The sequence below is a fragment of the Balaenoptera borealis genome (assembly GCF_965194805.1).
Source record: "Balaenoptera borealis genome assembly, chromosome: 7".
NCBI classification, from domain to species: domain Eukaryota; kingdom Metazoa; phylum Chordata; class Mammalia; order Artiodactyla; family Balaenopteridae; genus Balaenoptera; species Balaenoptera borealis.
Window position 1 is genome coordinate 89,878,234 of NC_138864.1, and position 23,537 is coordinate 89,901,770.

General features: G+C 36.5%; 1 protein-coding gene and 1 long non-coding RNA gene across 7 annotated transcripts in view; one reads left to right on the forward strand and one right to left on the reverse strand.

Annotated features, from left to right (window-relative positions):
• Nucleotides 1-23,537, forward strand: part of LOC309632498 (uncharacterized protein) — a 615,011-nt gene that overhangs the window by 89,198 nt on the left and 502,276 nt on the right. For all 6 annotated transcript variants that reach the window (XR_014246932.1, XR_014246933.1, XR_014246934.1 and 3 more), the window contains one exon: nt 10,671-10,849. The gene's annotated coding sequence lies outside the window, so the exon portion shown is untranslated. The remainder of the gene's footprint in view (nt 1-10,670; nt 10,850-23,537) is intronic.
• LOC309632550 overlaps nt 1-23,537 on the reverse strand; it is a 385,961-nt gene that overhangs the window by 62,957 nt on the left and 299,467 nt on the right. The gene's annotated exons all lie outside the window — the stretch shown is intronic.

The window sequence follows — 23,537 nt, forward strand, 5'->3', positions numbered from 1 at the left end:
CTATAGATATTTGTTTAGGTAGAACAAATAATATCGATAGATGGAGCAAATGTTACTGCTTCTGAAGGAAATTTTCCAAGATACTTTAGTTGGACTTAATGCCTGACTTTGTTTTGAGAAACAGTGATGAAAACTTGGATTTAACTTAATGTATATTTAAACAAAATTGTCTCATGTTTTCAGATAAAGAAGAAACATCTGAGAAATGTTATATATTTTGCATTTTCTCTCAATATTCTTTGATTTAGTCACTCATCCATTCATTCAGTCATTTGTTGTGTCCCTATTATGTGCCAGACACCAAAAGAAATGACTCAAGACTAAGACATTGACAAAACAGTAGTAAGCCTAAAGAACTTACTCTAGAATGAATTGGGATTTTCTAAATGGCAAAGTATTTAGTAATATTCTAGAGATAAGCTATTTTAAGAAAACCTAGTCTAAATGTTTAGTAAAGGAAATGATATTAGTGTCGACATTTAATCATATGCTGCTTTGATGATTATCTTTATAATCCCTTTATGCTCTGTTCTTCAGTTAAGCTGTAGACTCCTTAACAATAAGAATCGTGTTATGTACTTTGTAAAAAAAATACTTGGTACACTTTCTGGGACGCAGTAAGGTCAACATCTGCTTTAAGTAAACAAGTCCAAGCTCTGGACATATTGCTGGTTAGCAAACAAGTTGTGACTTAGTCCTTTTCAACAGGTATAGCAATTGTTGATTTGCCTTTTTCCCAGACCTATCACTGAAATTCTATAGAATGTAAATGTATCCTTAATTCTGTAGAAGCCTTCTGTACTCTAACCCATAAACAGGGTGAAAGCACTGCAATTTAAAAAGAAAACAGACTATAAGAATTATCTTAATAATTAAATCTAAGTCTTGATCTTACGTCTTTAAATCACTGTAGGCAAGAGTATAATAAAGTTAAAGGGGACTAGATTGAAGAGTTTAAAACTATAAACTTTAACCCAAAGACTTAGGGAGAATAAAATTCTAAAAACAAGTATGTATTTTTAAGTATATTTAAGGATACAAATATTTTCCATATTATCTCCAGATTTCACAACTCCTCACTGAAGTATTTTCTCCTAATGTTAATTTATGGAATAGACAAAATGTAAATGGCTTTAAAAATAACAAGATTTTAAAGATGATAATAAAATATTCTCATGTTTGCTCCAGTACAGAGATATTTTTGCTGATAAAAAGGGTGATTTACCGTGAGGTGATTTTCAGTCTTTGTTAATTTATAGAATAAATGATATGGCTTTTACAATCTTTCAGACTTTCATTTATCCACCCAAGAAGCTAATGAAAGTTTGCCTAAACTCTCCCATATTAAATGGACAGATTTAAACTTTTCTCATATTAATATAAATTAGATGACTTTTGTCCTTGCCTGAAGTGACAGTGTCAATGTCTGAAGCTTACATCTTTCATGACTATCAGCTAATTAGAATGCAGGACAGCTTTAAAGGTCTCATCTCTAATCCGCCATTCTGGATTACATCCACCGTTGGCACTCCTGTCAATCACCACAGGGCCTCCGAGCTACATTTCCCAAAACCTATGATAAGCATGATTTCCATGAGAATCAACAGTAGGAGGTAAAAAAGCCACCTTTTTATATTTCAGAATTTAAAGTAAATCTGATAATCATACTCCTGTAAAGTCCTCAATCCATTGCTGCTGAACAGATACTATCTTCCTTAGAATTGAAAGATTGTCAGAGAAGCACTCTTACTGTTTCTTGTTTACATAAAGTGCAGAACTAGGAATTGTGTGTTTTGGAGAGAAGTAGTTTTTTTATCAGCGATTTCTCCTGAGCCCTGAGAATATATTGACTTTATTTACGGCCCTCCTATCTAGCTCTTGACTCTACCTCTCTCATCCTGACTTTCCCAAGTCCTCATCAGAAGGGCAAGTGCCACAAGACAAGGTTTCTTCTCTTTCTCTCCATCTCACCCCTACCTTCCCCCATTGACCTCCCTCCAAATTCTATACACTGCACCCTCAGTTTTCCTGATAACCTTGAGCCTTTTCATTGATTTTGTCTACCATCTTCTTATTTAACTGGAATTTATTAGTAAGTCTGGGTCGTTAGTGAAGCTTATTTGAAAAGTTTCCCTCCAAAACTTTGATTGGGACTGCTCATTCTTTCACTTCCCTGTGTCTCAGAAACTAGGGTCAGTATTTTCCAGAGTTTTACTTCCAAAACGTGAACAGAAACCTATCTGCCCTTCACATTCCCTGGGTTATATCGCCTTTCAGTAGTCTCTAGGTCTTTCCTCTTCAAAGGCATTAAAGAATTTAATACTTGGCTGTCAGTGTTCCTCTGGACTCAAACTGTCCTCATTCTATGTGACTTAAATGTCTATAGGGAGGACCCACCAAACACTCCAAACACTCTTCAAACAACATTTACTGCCACTTGATTTCCACCACTCATGCCCAGGACAACTCCCTGGGCCCCGTCATCCTCTAACACTAATCTATTTCAGAAAACTGAATCCTTGAATTCCCACAGCTTTGTTTCTTGCCACAGTTCTGTGCCTTTCATATCTGCATTTTGACATCCTCAAGATCTCTAGGTTCTCTGGCTACTCATAATGAGTTTGGTAGAACAGCAGTGGCATTGGCTTCACTTGGGAGCCCCTCCCCAAATTTACTGCACAATTTAACAAGGTCCCCAGGTGCTTCATATGCACATACCAGTTTAAAAAGAACTGCTCTACCACTTTCAGATTTTCCTCAGAACAGTATGGTACTGGCATAAAAACAGGCACATAGATCAGTAGAACAGAATCGAAAGCCTAGATAGAAACCCTCACATAATTTTTGAAAGGGTGTCCAAAACACACAATGGGTAAAGGATAGTCTCTTTAACATATGGTGTTGGGAAAGTTGGATGCCCACATGCAGAAGAATGAAACTGAACCCCTACCTTATACCATTCACAAAAATTAACTTGAAATGGATCAGAGATTTAAAAATAAGACCTGAAACTGTAAAACTCCTAGAAGAAAACATTGGGAAAAAGATTCTAACAGTCTTTACTCCCTTTCCCACTTAGCCTGGATCTCAAGGTCAAATATTTCAGTTTGTTCCTCACCAACATACCTGTCACTGTACCCATTGGCCAGTGCCCTCTGTGGATCAATCAGTCCACCCTCTTTATCGGCTACTGTGCCCAAACTGCTGAGGGCTGCTAGAGCAAATGAACCAACTGGCCTGACACCTTTGCTTAGTCATGGTTTATGACTTCATCTGGATCCCAGGACTGCTTAGTGCTCTGGTTCTGAGCATCACTCTTTTCTACTTTTGGAAACTGCATAGCTCTCTTCAGAGGCCTTACTATCTATCTCCAAACTTGTTCACTCTCTGTCTCTCCCCTCTTTTTACTTATAAAGCTCCTACCTCATATTTAGAGGGAATGGGATTCTTCTGCCATGAACAATCTTAACATCTTGCCTAAATGCCTATAAACATGTTTTCAATCCTCTTCTTCCCATCTTTCCTTTTGTCTCTGAGGAAGTATTTTTTTAGTATGTAAGATTTCACCTCCATTATACTGATTCCACTTAACCACTGCCCCCTCCCCTTTGTGAATAAACCTTTTATGCTGGAATAATTTTATATTTACAGAAAAGTTGCAAAGACTGCAGAGAGATTTCCCATATACCCCTGTAGTGGGTTGCATAGTAGCCTCAAAAGTATATCCAGGTCCTAGTCTTGAATGAATGGGGCCTTACTTGGAAATAAGATCTTTGCAGATATAAATAAGTTACGGATCTTGAGAGACCATCCTGGATGTAGGTGGGCCCTAAATCCAACAACAAGTGTCCTTATAAGAGTAATTTGTTATGGCAGCCCTAGGAAACCAATTCAACTCCTCACCCAGTTTCCTCTAATATTCATGTCTTAAATTACCATGACATATTTGTCAAAACTAAGAAATGAACACAGGTACATTACTATTAACTAAACTGTAGTCTTTATTTGGATTTCCCTAGGTTTTACACTACCACCCTTTTTTCTAGGATACCACATTGCATTTAGTTATATGGTGTTTCCTTAGTTATCCCTGAGATGTGACAGTTTCTCAGTCTTTTTGTTTTGTTTTGTTTTGTTTTAAATAACCTTGACAGTTTTAAGAGGTACTGCTCAATTATTTTGTGTAGACTATCCCTCAATTTGGGTTTGTCTGATGTTTTTTCATGATTAAAGTCTTGGGCTTGAGGGAAGAATACCAATGTTTTATTTATCTTTATATGCTCATTGCTAACCACATACTAGCTAGTTTTCAATACCCATTTACTCAAAGAATGAAGGAATACAAATCTGCAAGCACCTTATTTCTTTCCTTGCCAGCTAGGTGCTAGTTCTAGGATGCTATTTTCTACTTTATACGAAAGTAGACATTTTGACTTCAATTGATTTCCTTTGTTGACTGAAAAGAGAGCTGTTGTCCAAGGCTTAGACTATAGAAAAGGGCCTTTGTGTTTCAGAGAATGTTTTAGCAGCTGCTTGTTGAGATGGTCGTGTTAACTATACCATCACTAAATAGTTTAGTTCATGACAAGCAGCTATACAAAGGGAAGGACATACTGTAAGCTCTCCCATGATGGCTCTTTCTGGTGTTCCCACGTCCCTTGCCATGCTATGCTCCAAATTCCTAGTGTTTTCTCTCCTTTACTGGCATGCTCCTTAACTACTCTTCTAAACATTTCTCCCTACTTCCCCACTTTCATCTCCTTTACGAACTCTCTTAACTCCCCAAACTGGAATTTCTTTGATACACTCTATTAGGAGGAAAGTCATTTGCTTTTCTCGCTAATGATTGTATGATACCTTAGAGTTTTAGCAGCAGCACTTTCCTCTACACTCTCATTTGATCCTACTTCAAAGGGCTATTATTATTCCCTTTTTTAAATAAGCAAATTGAAATTCACAGAACTTATGATTTCCTTAATATTTCCAAGATACAATAGAGTTGGGCATAGAATCCTGGCTTGATTTAAAATACTGTATACTTCTCAACTCAGAGAAACCAGATCCTGATGACATCATCTGAATCCTGGAAAAGTAGTATCTAACCTAAAATTAACTAGGAGTACCTCAGTTATAATAGCCAATATTTTTTCAGGAGGTACTTTAAGTCACATTTCTGTTTGCTGAGGAGATAATTGCAACAAAAATATTCTGATCAGATGTAGCCTTTATAGGTTTTGATTTTGTGGTTGGTCAGTATTCACAAGTGTGGTTTATAAAGTGTCTGAATGGATATGTCTGTGTGCTTAGCGTAGAAGAGGAAAAGACAGAAGCATTGTCATGTATTTTATTGTCTTTGCGACAGAAAAGAATCAACCATGAAATGAAAGTGTTCTTTTTTAAGAGGAGTGTTGCTGCATTCATATTTTTCTTGAGTGCTTTGTTTTGTTTTGTTTTGTTTTTAAAACCAACTTAAGAAGTTGAGTATAAATATAATGCTTTAGGCATATTAAAAAATACTTTTTTTTAAAAAACACATACTGATCACCACTGAAATTAAGGCTTTCAGGAACAAGCAAGACAAACCAGTTCCTGCCTTTTTCTCCCTCATTGTAACTGACAATATTCCTAGTGGCCCATTTGTGTCTCCCTGAACAGCTGGAGAGTATATGGGTAAGAGTCCCAGCAAAATGGTAGTAAGATTCATAAGGAAAGCCTTTTGATTCCTAAACAGCTTAGCTCACATACAGAATTTCTCACTCTACTCATTACAGCAGAAAGGCTGAATCAATACAGTGGTAGCCTGGTAGATAACCCTAGGGTTTTGGCTAAAAATTGCCCTCAGCATGAGGTCTATATGGCTTGATTAATGTAAGTAATTCAGAAGTAAACCATCCTCTCTGAAGTTTATTGTGTTTGTTTTGCTTTATTTGTTTTCAGAGGGAGGGGAATTTGCAGCCTAATCTTCAAAGAGAAATATTTTGTTTGATAGAGGTTTTACTGTATGCAACAAGAAGTTAACGTGTGTTTTTGGATGTTAAATCAATTCTGATATTTTCATAAGCTTAAATTGACTCTAGGAATGTCCATAGGTAACACTAGGAGGTCAGATTTTGAGTAGCACTGTTGTCCTCCATGACCTCCCTTGCGTAAGTGATCTTCCTGCTTTGGCTACCCAAGCAGTCTTCTCTAAAAGCCTGGCAAGTCATGGTTTTTGGTTGGAGCTGATGTTCTTAATTCTCATTCTTTCAAGTCTCACTGCAAAACGAACCCTATGTTCATTTATTTTGTAGAATAGAATTCACAACCGATACAGCCGTTATACTCAAATTCTAACAGCTTTTAAAATGGTATTTGTAGTGAAACGCCATAGACGTAGAAGTTCCAAAGTATCATTTTAAAATGCTGGCCATACACATTGATTTTGTAAGAATAAATTAAAATAGCAATAAAAGAAACTAAATTTTCAGTTTTTAATATTCTTAAATGTCATCAACTAAACAAAAATGATTTAAGCACAAATTTAACAAGTAAACTGAATAAATGCTACTAAAAACATGATGTGGTATAGTAGAAAGCCCAGCAGTTTTGAACTCAAATCGATATCCTTTCGAATATCAGCATTATTACTTCCTGGCCCTGTTTCCTTCCAGAAATTAAATTTATGTGAATAAGATTTCCTATATGAAAAATGAGGATGATGGTACATATCAGCGAGGTTGTCATGAGATAAAGAGTATGTGTAAAATGTGTGACACATCTAAGGACTGAAAAAATGTAATTGTTATTACTACAATGATTTTTAATACTTTCATTTCATGTTTTTACATTGTGACTGAAATTGTGTTAATTAACCCTGTTACATATATCATCAAATGAATTCATAACACCCTTGCCCATAAATATATTTATAACAATACAAAGAATAGAAACATATCAATAGAATGAAGATTTATTACACTAAATAATAAGAGCATATGAGCATACTAACAGCAAAATACTTAGTAGAAGTTAAGAAACCGACAAAATATAATTACACACATTTTCGAGAGCTATCACAGTCTTTGTCACAAGTGAATTTTTATAGAGAAACTCAGTCTATTTCCATGATAGGTCCCGTGGCAGGCATGGCCTTCCCTGTAGGATACTCCTTCATTCATGTTAATATAAATAGACATTCAAGACAAATCAGTATTTTTTGGTAGTTTGAGTTGATTGCTTTTAATAACTATTTTTAGCCAAATTTTTTCCACTTTTGAAGATAATTTTTTTTTAATAAGAATTGTTTCTGTTTTTTTTGTTTTTTTTTTTTTGTCTGCGTGGTGTGGCATGCAGGATCTTAGTTCCCCAGCCAGAGATCGAACCTGTGCCCCCGCAGTGGAAGCACAGTCTTTACCACTGGACCGCCAAGGAAGTCCCCTTTAATAAAAATTTTGATTGGCTGTCAGTGCATTCCCTTCCAGATGAGTTCATAGAATGCCCCACCCACCACACCTGATACAGAGAGCAGTTCTGTATCAGAAGTCAGTGGGATAGCCACCATGAGGGTACCATCATGATTACATGAATTTGCCCATAACTATTTATATTGCCTGCAGAGACTTTTGGAATTGTCACTCTGGGACACAGAGTGTTTAACACCTCAGTTAAACTCAGGCAAGGTGATGCCAGCTTTGCTTGGGTTGTAACTTTTGTCTGATGAATTCTCAGTGGACATGGTGTTAGTAGTGAATCCAAATTTTGGTATGTTTATTTGAAAAGCCTATTCCTATCAAATATTTGTTACCTTTTCTTCAGGTTAATTTTTTTCAGTATTCTTACAATATTTTAAAACTCAGTTTCTAAGCCTTTAATTAGCTTTGTGTTTCTCTGAACCTTTCATGATTTTTGACCCAGAGAACATCTACTCTGAGGAAATTTAAAAGTCCCTGAACCTAATCTTTGCTCTCTGCCTATCTGTCTTCTCAAGCCTTGTTTTGGGTTCTTCTGGACCTTTTGCCTTTCACTTCTAAATCCATTTCCTATACAGGTTTGTGGTTTTTTTGGTTCTTGGAGAGCATTATGTTTGAGTCAAGGTGTTACCAGATAAGGCTAAATTCATAGATAACTTAGGTTTCTTGAACATTCAAGGGATTGCAGCAGACATGAGGAGAGTGGTGGTTGTTCACCTGTGGGGTTTCTCAGGAAGCACACCTGGTCTGCTGATTTACAGCACTGATCCAGAGCTGGGTACTCCATTCTACAAAGAATTTCACCTTTGCTAAGGGAAAAGGGACCATTTTACTTTTGTAAATACAGCTTGAGATAATACACATAAACTAGTATTTTGTTCTCACAAGGTACTCAAAGATATGCAGTATTTTTCAGGCTTAATTTGAGAATAGTCAAGGTGGATGATGTATTTAACGGTAAATTCTACACTTTTTCTTATCTACTCTTTTCGTTTTACCTCCTCAGAAACCTAGAATGTTTTCCTCTTTCTCCATATCATTTTCTGTCTTTCTAATCTCTCTTCCATTACCCCAGAGGCAGCTTCTCAACTCCGTACCTTTGAACATCATTGTTGATTCAAAATTTAAATTTTTTAAAGAAAGTTCTAATACATCTCCATTTGTTTGGGTTACTCTTCTGATGGGCATGCTTAGATTTTTGGAAGGCACAAACCATGTTCTTTTGTACCTTCAAAATATATCCAGAATCCAACCAGCTCTCACCACCTTCATTGCTATCATCCTAGCCGCCATCATCTCTCTCCTGGATAATTGCAATTACCGCTAATAGGTCCCCTGACTTTCATGATACCTGCCCCATCACTGTCATTCTCCATACAGCAGGCAATATGAACCTTCTAAAAGATAAACCAGATCTCGTATTCCTCTGCTCACAATCCTCCAATGGTGTTCCATTTCAGTTGAGTAAATGCAAAAGTCCATATAATGGCTTACAATGCCCTTCATCATCTTGCTTCTCTCTGACACCATTTACTACCCCCTCCCATGTTCTCTCCACTTCAGCCACACTGGTCTGTTTATCTTAACCAAGCACATCAGGTGTTGTCCTGCCTCAAAGTCTTTGCATTGCTGTCCCTTCTGCCTAGGTATCTGTAGAACTCATTCCATTACCTCTCCTTGGTTTCTGTACAAATATTAGTGAGGTCTTCCCAGACAACTCTAAGTAAAAAGTACAGCACTCACTGCACTTCCTAGCCCCATCCTTGCTTAATTTTTTCCCCACAAATTTTTCACCAAATGACATACTATATATTTTCCTTTTTTCCCCCTTTCTCCCATAGAATGTAAGCTCCATGAGAGCAGGGTTATTTGTTTTGTTCACTGATATAGCAAAGCACCTCACACATAGAGGCAGTCGATGAATACCTATTAAATAGACGGATCAATGTGTAAATAAATGCCTATCATGTTAATATTCTAACTAAAAGGCATTGGGTGAGATAGTGTTGGGCAATGAGGAAGAGTCAGACATATTTCTTACAAAATTTTTGATTAGTAATGACAGCGAGAGTCACAATTTTCTAAGTATGGACATGTTATGATCTTCTGTGTTTAGATGTTTAAAATGTAATGGGTTACATATTTTGATCTTTAGACAATTTCTAAGGACAAGCTTTTTCAACCAAACAACTAGTTACCAAAATAAATTTAGAATCACAAGAACTCTAAGCTATTTCTCTATTTGTGGTTATTTAGGTCAATTAAAAAATTGTCTCAAATGTATAGACACCAAGGGGGGGAAAGTGGTGGGGGGGTGGTGGTGGTAGGATGAATTGGGAGATTGGGATTGACATATATACACTAATATGTATAAAATAGATAACTGATAAGAACCTGCTGTAAAAAAAAATAAATAAAATTCAAAAATTCAAAAAAAAAAGGTCTCAATAGCATGAATGCTTTAGAAATTTCCAGAGGATGGAAGTCAGTTTACTGAAGTATAACTTAACTATTTTCCCAGCTCCTGATGAGAATAAACCATGGGCATTTGGGGGTCTTTCTAGTCCTAAGTCAGAGGGATTACTTGGGGAAGTAATTGTTGGTCCTGTGAGGTCACTGAGTGTTAAGAACATATCGGGGTTGGATGCAGTGATGATGATGATAATAAAATAACAATATCTAAGAGCTAATACTTATTGAAGCTCACCATGTACAGGCACTGTTCTAAGTGGTTGCTTGTATGAATGTACTTGATCTTTACAACAACCCTGTAAATCAGGCATTATTATTTCCGTATTACGAATGAAAAAACTCAAGTTTGAAGAGGTTAGATAACTAGCCAAAGTCACACAGAAAACATATATGGCAAAGATGGAATCTGAATGCGTGGATTCAGAGTCCTCTCTTTCTTGACCCTCGTGCTATATTGTGCCAATCTCCTACCTGGAGCATAAGTAGAACTCCAAAAAAATGTGTGTGCATGCTCATGTGTATGTGTGTGTGAAAAGGAGGGCATATGCACACTTGCTTGTGCATGTGTGCACGTGTGTATATGAGTTGATAATGGTGATAGTACTCTGTTAATGTTGAAGTGAAGGTGATACAGCTCTGAAGAGAGTGAAGGTGAGAAAATAAACACCGTTGTTAAGCTTTACACATGTTACTTCACTTTATCAGCATAACAACTTGTATGAGGGAACATTTTCACTTCTTTTTTAATAGATGAGCTATCAGAGGATCAGAGAAACAAGAGCCTCACCCTTGGATAAGGCCTTGTCCAGGCAGTGGCAGTGAGACTGGGAGGAAAACTCTCACCCTGCTCCTCAGGGGTAAAGCTGACAGCTCTCCTGGAGGTATACAGGAAGGCATTCTGGCTTCTATATGGAGATCCTCTGTACAAGGTACCTGTGTGTTCCTTTTGTGGTTGGGAGGGGACATCGACCAAGGGAAGACACTGGGTCAGTCTAGGGCTATGTAGTCTAAGGCTAGAGTTGCCAAGTATTGCATGGGAAATACTTATATTGAAAATTATTTGTTGGTTTTTTGAAACTCAGATTTAACTGCGTGGGTATTCTGTTTTTTGTTGTTTTTTGCTCAATCTCCCAACTCTACCTGTGGCATCTGAACCCCTGTCAGAAGTGCTGAGCCAGAAAAAAAAAAAAAAAAAGTGCTGAGCAGATCACAAGAGCAGAGAGAGTCACTGCCTTAGACTTTGTGAATCCCCATACAGATTCATCAACTGTTCATTTATTCATACATCATTGACAGAAACAATGACTACCTACCAGGGTCAGGCAGCATGCTAGGTTCTGAATGAGACTTGTGAATGTTCACTCCCAGGGTTTACAGTGTCTAGTACAGAGGTTCTCAAATTTTAGCATATATTAAGATCACTTGGGAAGCTTGGTTAAAAAATTCCCTAGAGATTATGACTCTAAGAGTAAAACCCTGGAATTTGTGTTCTTAATGAACACTCCAGGTGATCTTGAGACGGGTGCCAGGAGCATACTTTGATAAGTACTGGTCTAGTAAATGGAAGGAGACTTCATCCAGAAATTACAAGTATAAATAAGAAATACTCCTCAGTGAGACTTATATACTGGTACATTGTGTGATTTGAGTTTCTCTAAGGTATTAATGCAGATTATAGAGTGTTGTATTCTCCACATTACTTTTTTTAAATGAAAGTGTCTTCTGGTAAGATATAACTAAGTGTGCTAGCAAGTGGGAATTGGCTCTTGAAAAGAGAGATTGTCCCCAGATTTCTGATCAGAGCCTCAAGTCAAATGAAGTATGACATTCTTATAAAGTAGCTTAGACCTCTTGAGCCACAGTCAGTTCTACACCATGGTTATATATGAAAGCCTTGTTTCTGGAAGGAAAAGGTTCACTTTATTTCATAGTGTTAAAAGCAAGGACCTGTACCTACACTTTTTCAAACCAGTTCTCTATTTCAACATAGTATTTGTGGTACTGATAGGGTATGTGCAGGCATTTCTGTATTTGTTGTTGAACACCCTGACTGCTGAATCCTCTATACAAAGTCAAGTCAAAGCAGTGAGCATTCTGGGAGGGATGCCAACAACAAATTGTAGTAATCCAGCCTTGTTGTTATAAAAGCATGAATCAAAAGCTCAGCATCTTGCTGAGACAGCAGTCATCTTAACCTTGTTATACTCTTGAGATGGTAATACGAGGTCTTATCAATATGGCTGATATGGCTCTCAAAGGAAGGATGAGGGTCAAAAATGGCTGAAATTTATCATGGAGAATATTGCTTTGTGGGATATCCAGCTATGGAATTGTGACTACCTATTAAATCCTCTATGAAGTAAGAAATATATGGTCCACTGCCTGCAGGATAAGAGAAGGGGAAGGAGGTGGAATCAAAAGTGAAATAAAACTGGTCAAATGAGATGAAAGTCTGCTGTCTTAATTTTCAGCCATAGGCATCAGTGTTTGAGATTACCCCTTAGGCAGCTTCTGATTGAGTGGGGACAGTTCCCTGACATGGAAGATTAAAGGTTTTCTGGGTGGCTGTATTTTAAATGATGAAATCTTTTCAAAGAGATTTTATTTTTGTAATCAAGTCTAGGCTGTGTTCATGTGAAAGCACGTTATAAGTGACCCAGACGATTAATAGCATTTAAATAAGTATATAGAACAAAGCTACTGTGATCTATAGTTTCTATTTTTTTTTTCAATTTGGGCTTTTTTTTAATGAAGTTCTTTTTTTTTAAGACTTATTATTTATTTATTTGTTTTATTAATTTTTTTGGCTGCGTCGGGTCTTAGTTGCGGCACACAGGATCTTCGTTGAGGCATGCAGGATCTTTTGTTGCGGCACGCAGGGTCTTCATTGTGGTGCATGGGCTTCTCTCTAGTTGTGGTGTGCGGGTTTTCTCTTCTCTAGTTGTGGCACGCAGGCTCCAGAGCGCGTGGCCTCTGTAGTTTGCGGCACACAGGCTCTCAAGTTGAGGCGTGTGAGTTCAGTAGTTGTGGCGCACAGGCTTAGTTGCCCTGCAGCATGTGGGATCTTAGTTCCCTGACCAGGGATCGAACTTGGGTCCTCTGCGTTGTAAGGTGGATTCTTTACCACTGGACCACGAGGGAAGTCCCTCAATTTGAGCTTTATATCTAGAAAGAAGTTTCTTAGAAACTTCTTAGAAAGAAGTCAAACCAAGACTGATACCAAGAAGACAGCTTTCTTGAGGAATTATCATTAGTATTCAGTTCCAACCTCATTCCTCCAGGAGGAAGGGCAATATGCAGAGTGTTCAAAAGCCTGGGCTTTGAAGTGAGAAAGACCTGGACATGAATCACAACATTGTCACTTTCAAGTTGTGAGACCTTGAGCGAGTTATTTACTTCTCTGTGCCTTGGTTTTATTAGCTATAAAATGCAGGTAAGATCAGTACTTGCTTCATAAAGTCTTTGTGAGGACGAAATGAGATATGTAAAATGCTCTCTACAGTGCCTGGCACATGGTATGTACTCTGTAAATATTAGCAGTGGAGAATTTGAGACTCCCCCCAAAATTGCACCTCTCTTTTCCTACCCAGGTTATGAATAATTGGGATTTTAGAAAAAGTAAAGAAACAAGCAAAATATCACCTTATTAATTATAGAGAAAGGTTGGAGAATGCAGTTTAGTTTGAAAGATAAATTGGTCTGCTAAATGTACCCCAGAATTAGGTAGACTCACCCTACCTGTTATAGCAGTACCACCTGGGCCGGCCTTCCCATGGAAAGAGAAAGAAGAGCAGAACATGCTTGTCCCTACAGGAAGCTCTTTTTCAAGAATGGCAGAACTGGATTGAGCATGCCCAGATATTCTTTTCCAAGTAACCAGAGACATCATTCTATATCACCAGGGCCTGAGTGATTAAAAGGTCAGAAGTGAAAGGGTGTGTTAGATAAAAGTCTTCTTCATGAAAACAAAGACTGAGGAGAAGATGTTCCTGTCTAACATAAAATGTTATCAACATCATCAATAATTCATTTCCATTATACTTCATTTAATTCAATATTACCTCCTAACTTTATGTTTTCACATCATACCTTGGCTGTATTAGTTTCCAACCACAAACGTAGTAGCTAAGACAATGTAAATTTTTTCTCATACAGTCCGGAAGTCAGAAGTCCATAAACTAAAGTCAAGGTATAGGCACGGCTGATTTTTCTGGAGACTCTGAGAGGAGAATCATTTCTTTGCCTTTTTCAGCTTGTAGAGGACACCTGCTTGTGGTTCTTTCTTTGCATCATTCCAACCTCTTGCTTCCGTCCTCATATCTCTTACTACTCTCTTGCACCTACACATATAATCCAGGATAATCTCCTATTTCAGAATTATCAGTCACATGGGCAAAGTCCCTTCTGCCATGTTAAGTAATAAAGTCAAAGGTTTCAGGGGTTAGGATGTTAACATTTTGGGGGAGTCCATATTCAGCCTATCACAATGACATTTTTTTTTAACATCGTTATTGGAGTATAATTGCTTTACAATGTTGTGTTAGTTTCTGCTGTATAACAAAGTGAATCAGATATACGTACACATATATCCTCATATCCCTCCCTCTTGCATCTCCCTCCCACCCTCCCTATCCCAACCCTCTAGGCAATCACAAAGCACAGAGCTGATCTCCCTGTGCTATGCAGCTGCTTCCCACTAGCTATCTATTTTACATTTGGTAGTGTATATATGTCAATGCGACTCTCTCACTTCATCCCAAAAATATGGAATGCTTCACGAATTTGCGTGTCATCCTTGCACAGGGGCCATGTTAATCTTCTCTGTATCGTTCCAATTTTAGCATATGTGCTGCCGAAGCGAGCACCACAGTGACATTTTGATTATTTCATTTTGCCTTGTAGCTATTTTTCTTGTTACTGTGTACAGTATTCTTTTTAATTTCCTGAGTCAGGTTGTAAGTTCCTCAAGGATAGATATCAAATCTTCCATGTTTTTATATGTTTACTACTTCATTATATCGTGTGTTTAAGGTAAAACAATGCTCATAATAGGCACTCAGTAAAGCCTACTGATTTAAGTACTCTTGAATCACACAGTCTTTAGAATGGAGACACGGGTCTGGTCTACATATGTTCCAGGAGAAACAATCTTAGCTTTGACTCTGGATCCTACAAACATTCAGACTACATAAGAGACAATGTAGAGTGAAGCATTAGAATGTAACTTGTTTTCCAGAATTCTCACTGTTGGACTGTAGACAGGCTTTGGGACAGTCAGTTAAGTGTTAAGATTTACTGGAAATCCATGGGATTACTCCAGCCACACTCTCCTTCCTTCTGATAAAGAAGAGAAATATTGCAATTCTTGTGAGTGGATGTGAAAACTTAACCTGCACAATTTAACTGGCTCTCCCCATTAAACTTTGGAGGGAGGAGGATTATTATACAATGGAATTTGTTTCTGATTTTTGCTGCAATGGTTAATAAGAAGTGTACTGTGACTTGAAATGAATATGGACACAAAATAATTCTCTCAGACATAGGTACATCTCAAATGCATGGTTGTTCATCACTTACGGGTTGAATTAGAAAATTATGGAGACCAATATGTAATTTTAAGGTATTCAATTTACGTTAATAGATATCTAAATGAACCATAGAATTAGCTCTGAAACATATAGCCCAATTCATACGCATAATTTTAAAAGTTAGCAATGCTATATAGTAGCCTTGCATATAATGTTTTGGTACATAATTAAGACAAAAGATAATCTTTGTGCTTAGCCCTCAAAATTTGCAATTGACCTTTTGTACCTGACCTGTGCTACCTTCATATCTTTCCTCTCCCTCCTTGAGTTTTCCTCTCTAGAATGGTAGAATCTGAATTGCAGAACTGGAAAGGACCCTAGAGGCCATCTTGTCAATTTGGACATTTTACAACTGAGACCATAGTTCTCAAAATATTAATTGACTTGCTTAAGGTCACACAGCTATTGGCAGAGCTTTATTAAAAACTCAGTTCTCCTAATTCTCTGTAAAGATTTTTCCCCCTCTACTTAGGTAAGATAATTTAGAAGTATAGAGGAATAAAAGAAATAATCTAGTAGTAAAGCAATGGGGGGTGAGAGGATTCTGGAAATACTGTGGCTTAAAGGAGACACAGTTCTCAGTCAACTACTTTCTAGAGCTTATCATCTGTTAGAGCAAGAGGAAGAAGGATGTGTCTGCCTTGGGGATGAAAATAAGGCCAACGTGAAGGAAATCACAAAAAGAAAAAAGAAAAAGAAAAAAGAAAGCAGGTGTGGCAATAGTAGAAACTATGTTAATAGTAGGAAAAGAGGTATGTAAAGTTAAAAGTAGTAATCAATATGGGGAATCTTGCAATAATAAAGTGATAAATTGAACAAACAGTTTATGAAGAATCTGAAAACCACACAATGAAAACACCCAAAGACCACATAATAGCTAAATATAAAAAGATATATCTATTAGATGTGCAAGGATAAATTACAAAACTACAGTTATAATGGGATACCTTAAAATACCCATTTTTAGAATTATATGAGATTATAAGGGAATTGAATAATGATATCAACACATTTTCTTGTATAGAGAGAGCAAGACAGAAAGAAAAATTCAGAAACATGTATCTCTCTTTTTTTTTTTAAATTTGAGACAATCAGGAGTTTTTTTTTTTTTTTAATTTGACTTTCCTAGTTTTTAAAAAAGTTTATTTATTTATTTATTTATGGCTGTGTTGGGTCTTCGTTTCTGTGTGAGGGCTTTCTCTAGTTGCAGCAAGTGGGGGCCACTCTTCATCGTGGTGCGCGGGCCTCTCACTATCGCGGCCTCTCTTGTTGCGGAGCACACGCTCCAGACGCGCAGGCTCAGTAGTTGTGGCTCACGGGCCTAGTTGCTCCGCAGCATGTGGGATCTTCCCAGACCAGGGCTCGAACCCGTGTCCCCTGCACCGGCAGGCAGATTCTCAACCACTGCGCCACCAGGGAAGCCCCAAGAAACATAGATCTCTTGAATGGAGAATCTAAAATATTTTTCTATGTCTATGGAAACTTCACAAAAATAGATGTGTAATTGACCACAAAGCAAATCTTGACAAAATTTTGAAAGCAAGATTTTTACAGACTACTCTCTCTGACCATGTTAAAATAGGAGATAATGAAATAGTGATTTTCGTTTTTCCTCCAACCCCGAACCTACTTGGAAATTAAGAATGCACTCCTGGTTAGCCCATGGACCAAAGACCACATGAAAACTGAAATTACAAACTATCTTAAAAAACAGTAAAAAAATGATGACTATCAAAACCTACAGAACAGCAAAAACTCAGAGAGAAAATTTATAGCCTTAAATTCCTTTGATAAGTGGTAAAATAAAAGGGAAAGAGGATGGAAGATATTTGAAACTCCAAAGAAAATTATTGATTTCTGAGCAAAGTAAACATACCAAAATTGATAAAGAAGTACAGACCTAGAATAAAACAATTATGACTGAAGAAGTGAAAAAGGTGATTAAAGTTATATCATTAAAAAAAAAGCATTGTGAACCCTTGCACATTGCTGGTGGAAATATGAAATGATGCAGGCACTAAGGAAAGGAGTGATGGTTCCTCAAATAATTAGACATAAACCAAATGATTCAGCAATCTCACTTCTAGGTATATACCCCCAAGGAATGAAAGCAGGGGCTCAAAAAGATAGTTGTATACCAATGTTCATAGCAGCATTATTCATAATAGCCAAAAGGTGAAAACAACCCCAAATCCATCAACAGATCAATGGATAAACTAACTTGGTATATACATACGATGGAATATTATTCAGCCTTAAAAAGGAATGAAGTTCTGATTCATGCTTCAACATGGATGAACCCTGAAAACATTATGCTAAGTTAAATAAGCCAGACATAAAAGATATATATTCTATGATTCCACTTATATGAGGTACCTAGAATAGGCAAATTCATAGAGACAGAAAGTAAAAGAGGTTATCAGGGGTTGGAGAAAGGGTAGGATATGGAGTTATTGTTTAATCGGTACAGAGTTTCTGTTTGTGATGATAAGTTTCTGGAAATGGATAGTGGTGGTGGTTGAGTAACACTGTCGATGTACTTAGCGCCACTGAATTGTACATTTAAAAGTGGTTAAAATGATAAATTTTGTTATGTATATTTTTATCACATTAAGAAAAATGTATCATGACCAGATATTTTCCTGAGTTCTAACTAATCTCAGAAGAACAGTTTTTTCTCGTATTACTTAATTTACACAATAAAAAGATGGAAATTTCTCAAATCGTTTTTGAAGACAGCACAACTTTAATACCCAAATTTGGCAAAAGTATTTCAAAATCAAAAACTATAAACCAATTACACATATGAATTTAGATACACTAACATTAAAAAATTTCAAATAAAATCTGGCTTTGTATTAAAAGAAGATTTATTAAGACCAACTAGAATTTATCCAGAAATGCAAAGGTGGTTCAATATCAGAAAAATCTTATTGTAATTTGTCTAATCAACAAACTAAAAGAGGAAAAAAACCTTATCATTTTAAGAGAAGCTGAAAGCATATTAGATAAAATTTCGAAGGATACCCTAGGGTAAAATATGAGTAGAATGAAATTACTTTTAAAACCTTGAAATCATGTCAATTGAAATCAGGAACTAGATGGAAATGCTCATTATTGCTGTTAATACTCAACAGTTTTGCAGTTATAACAAATGTTATAACATGGATCATTTGATAAAATGCTGGAAAGGAAGAGATTAAATCATCTCTTTTTTACTGTTGAATATGATTATATATTTAAAAATGCCAAGAATTCTAACACAAGAATGGTATGAAGAAAATAATTGTGTAGATAAACAAGTAGAAGATGAAATAGAGTAAAGGAATAGATTTTCTCTCAGTTAACAAAGCCTAAAAGTAAAAATAGAGGAAAATCCATTAAAATAACAGTACAAGCATAAAATGTTTAGAAATACATTTACCAAGAGTAGAATTTTACAAGAACACTTATAAAATCTTTGAGTTATACAAAGTAATATTTTTAAAAATGGAAAAGACACAATATTCTTGGAGGGTGAGATACAATAAAAATCTCAGTTCTGTTAAAATTAAAATAAGAATTCATTGCAATTTTAATTAGACTCTAGAGAATTTTATTTTGGGAGGGATTTCATAAAATAATCCAATATGAAATAGTAAATGCCTGAGAATATTCATGAAAAATATAAAGAAGAGCTGGGATAAACTACCTACCTTATCATCGTTAGAAATACAATAGCCATTGTAATAAAGATCAATGTGGCATTGTGCTAAAACTAGGAAACTAGATAAAAACAGAATAAAAATTGGTTAAATGATTCCAGTGTATATGAGAGTTTAATATATGATAAAGTTAGTAGTATTTCAATTCAGTGAGTAAAGGATGAATAATCAACCTAGGAGATGAAGGAACAAAGAATAGAGATAAATATTTCATAGAAGATAAAATCCAAATGGCCTATGAACATTTGAGAAGATGTTCAAAATTACTGGTAGTGAGAGAAATGCAAATTAAATAAAAATTAGTGTTATTTACACCCATCAGAATGGCAAAAATGTGGAAAGAATGATAACAGTTATTGCTGGTTGTAATATGAGGAAGTGGGTACTTTCATATATTGGTAGACAAATGGAATTTTGCAGTCTTTTGGGAAAGCAATCTGGTACCAATTTATTGAAATGAAAAATACATGCATTCTTGATCCGTAGTCCTACTGCTGGGAATTTATAGTAATACAAATTACTATATAGTTGTATATAGTAATAAAATCACCAGCTTATAAAATTGCATGTACAAGGATTATGTATTACAGAATTTTTCAGTTGGGTAAAAATACAGAAAGTTGGAAATATAATAAATGCCCATTAATAGGGAAGGCTTGAAATAAATATTGGTTTGTCCACATTGTGGAATATAATGCTACTATGCAGCCATTAAAAATAATAAAAATTAGAACTATACTAGTTAATTTAGAGCAATGTACTCAAGGCATTTTTTAAAGAGAAAAGTAAGATACAGAGGAGTGTGTATAGTATTATACAAATTTTATAATCAATTTCAAACTCCTTATCAATGCAGATATATGTGTATATGCTTGTATGTATGTGTGTGTGTGTAATTACATGAGCCTGAAATAAAGCATGGAGGTACAAACACAGGGTTGTTAACATGGGTTACCAGATCGACTGGAAGAAAGGTCAGTAAATCTGGATGAGTTGGAGAGAATTGTTGGAAAGAGGTGAAATTGGAGGGAAGCAGAAAGGGGGGGGGTAGATAATTAGCTTTTTCTTTATACATCTTCGTAAGTTTTATTTATTGCAGCAAGCATGTGTTAATCCATAGTTTGAAAAAAATATATAAAAGGAACCTTTAAAATATTGTTTAGATTAAATTCTCTTTGATACTGTAGTTAGTTGAATGGTGGCCTCCCTAAAGATATGTCTACTCAGACCATGTGAATGTGATCTTATTGGGAAAAACCATCATTGCAGATGTAATTAATTTAAAGCTCTCCAGATGTTCTCATCTGGATTAGGGTGGACCCTAAATTCATGACAAGTGTTTTCATAAAAGAAGAGAAAGGTAGAAGATGTGAAGAAGAGAAGGCCATGTGAAAGCTGACGCAGGGATTGGACTGAGAGCCACAAGCCAAGGAATGCCAAGAGCCACCAGACGATGAAAGAGGCAAGGAACAGGATCTCCCTAAAGCTGCTGGAGGGAGTCCAGCCCTACTGACACTTGATTTTGGACTTCTGGCCTCTATAATTGTGAGAAAATAAATTTCTGTTGTTTTAAGCCACTAAGTTTGTGGTAATTTGTTATAGCAGCCCAAGGAAACTAATACAGATACTAAACCTTTATTTCAGTGGAATTTTTCTGTGAATTCCGATATGTAAAAAAGTTAGAACTGTTCTGGCTCTTGAATAGGACGTCCTGCCCCACCTGCCCCATCTCTGTGTCACCACAGAGACACCAGGCCTGCTGGAGCACAGCTGGAACACCACTGATTTAGCCCAAACCCCTTTCTGTACAGATGAGAAGAGTGAGGCTTGAAGAGTGCCCCCACCTTTTGACAAGCTAAGCAAACTCAGGCAACTTTATACCCCTTTCTTAATTTCTCCCTTGGAAGACCTGGGATCATTTTGCATTCTTTATCACAGTTGGGTGTAGTTCAGTCAACTCTTCTCTCAGCAGGACGTTGATAATGGCATTTTTTCGCTTTTCACAAATGCATTTTGCTACCACACAATCACTTTTGTAAAGTTTTATTAACTTTTTTTCCTGTTTCCTTTGGGAAGGATTTTGCATAACCCACCAGTGTCTTGCTGTAGATGCCTAGATATGCATCTTTCACTGGAAGTATGTATCCCTGGTGAATTCTTAATTCTGTGTCTCTGATTCATCATGTGACTAAACTAAGCTGAGAATTCCCCTCACATCACTGCATGCAAAAAGCCCAGGATGGAAAAATGCTTGAGAAGGCAGGGCATTAGGGGTGCAGAAAGAATGAGTGCACCCTGTGTGAAATCAGGGAAGAGGGAAAAAAGTGCTGAGCAGCTACAATTAAGGTTCCATGTCACACAATATGCCACAGGATTCCTGTAGAATGAGGTATACATTTTTCCCCAACCTGGATGCTTCTTTATTCCTACCAAAAAAGAATTTTCCACCTTCCTCAAAACAGCATCACAAGACAACTGAGGCTGAAAAGGCTCCAAAGAGCTCGATGAGGTGCAGAGGCATGAGAAGGACCATTTTTAGGTGACATCACAGCCATCACCTTGCAAAACTTATATGGATGTCTTCCAGAGTTTGAGCTCAAGATATGTCTTGTGCATTGGAGAACAGAGTTAGCTGAAGCTGAAGAAATAGTTTACAAAGACCTTCCACTTGACTCTTTAGCAATCACACAAATATTGTGAGAATTTTCAACAGTAGGTTTAAAAAACCATGATTGTTACATATTGGCATGGGGAATGTGGAAAGCAAGGTATGAAGAAACAATACAGAATCAGGATGATCAATACAGAAATAAACACAAAAACAAATGGGGTGGAGCTTTTCCTATTTATCACAGCTAAGGGGTTTTATATATTTATAATGAAGAAGGGCACAGATGATACCATAACCACACTGGGTATATTTGTAGTTTCTGATATATATAAAAAAAAATTTGGTGTGGCACATATATACAATGGAATATTACTCAGCCATAAAAAGGAACGAAATTGAGTTGTTTGTAATGAGGTGGATGGACCTAGAGTCTGTCATACAGAGTGAAGTAAGTCAGAAAGAGAAAAACAAATACTGTACGCTAATGCACATATATGGAATCTAAAAAAACGGTACTGATGAACCTAGTGGCAGAGCAAGAATAAAGACGCAGACATAGAAAATGGACTTGAGGACACAGGAGGGGAAGGTGAAGCTGGGATGAAGTGAGAGAGTGGCATTGACATATATACACTACCAAATGTAAAATGGATGGCTAGTGGGAAGCTGCTGCATAGCACAGGGAGATCAACTTGATGCTTTGTGATGATCTAGAGAGGTGGGATAGGGAGGGTGGGAGGGAGGCTCAAGAGGGAGGGGATATGGGGATATATGTATACATATAGCTGATGCACTTTGTTGTACAGCAGAAACTAACACAACACTGTAAAGCAATTATACTCCAATAAAGATATAAAAGAAAAAAAAAAAAAAGAACGAAAAGGCAATTCATAAAATCAAGGGGAAAATAAAATAAATGACTCTAATTGTGCATTGAGTTGATAGCTTAATTATGCAGAGGTGTGTTATTTTAAATGTTTGAAAATACAGTAATTCACCTATATGTCTCTGGTAGGATATACCTAAGAACTGCAATAACAATAATAATATTTTCACTAATCATATATTTGATATTGATCTTATTTGAATATATGGGTGTGTTAAAAATGGGGTAAAGCAAATAAGCAATTATGCTATTGTCATTAAGAACTAAGATTTTTAGCATAAAAGGAAAAGATTCAAAATAAAATCACAGAAGTTAAGCCAAAAAAAAATTATATTTGGTAAACTGTTTACAATTTCTATTCCATTTCGTAATGTGGGTTCAGTCCTTTTTGTTAGGCTTTTATATAGTATAAATATGTCCCAAATATTGCATAGCACAGATTGTACTTCCACTAATTTTTTAAAAATATTTATATGGAATTCAAATTTAACTGGGCGTTTTGTGTTTTTATTTGCTAAATCTGGCAACCCTATTCTAAGAAGTTGTTTGTGTCTTATTTTTTTTTTTTTTAATTTGTTTTCTTACTCTGTGATGTGATTTTGTTGTTTTTTTTTTAATTTTTATTTATTTATTTATTTATTTATTTATTTATGGCTGTGTTGGGTCTTCGTTTCTGTGTGAGGGCTTTCTCTAGTTGCGGCGAGCGGGGGCCACCCTTCATCGCGGTGCGCGGGCCTCTCACAATCGCGGCCTCTCTTGTTGCGAAGCACAGGCTCCAGACGCGCAGGCTCAGTAGTTGTGGTTCACGGGCCTAGTTGCTCCGCGGCA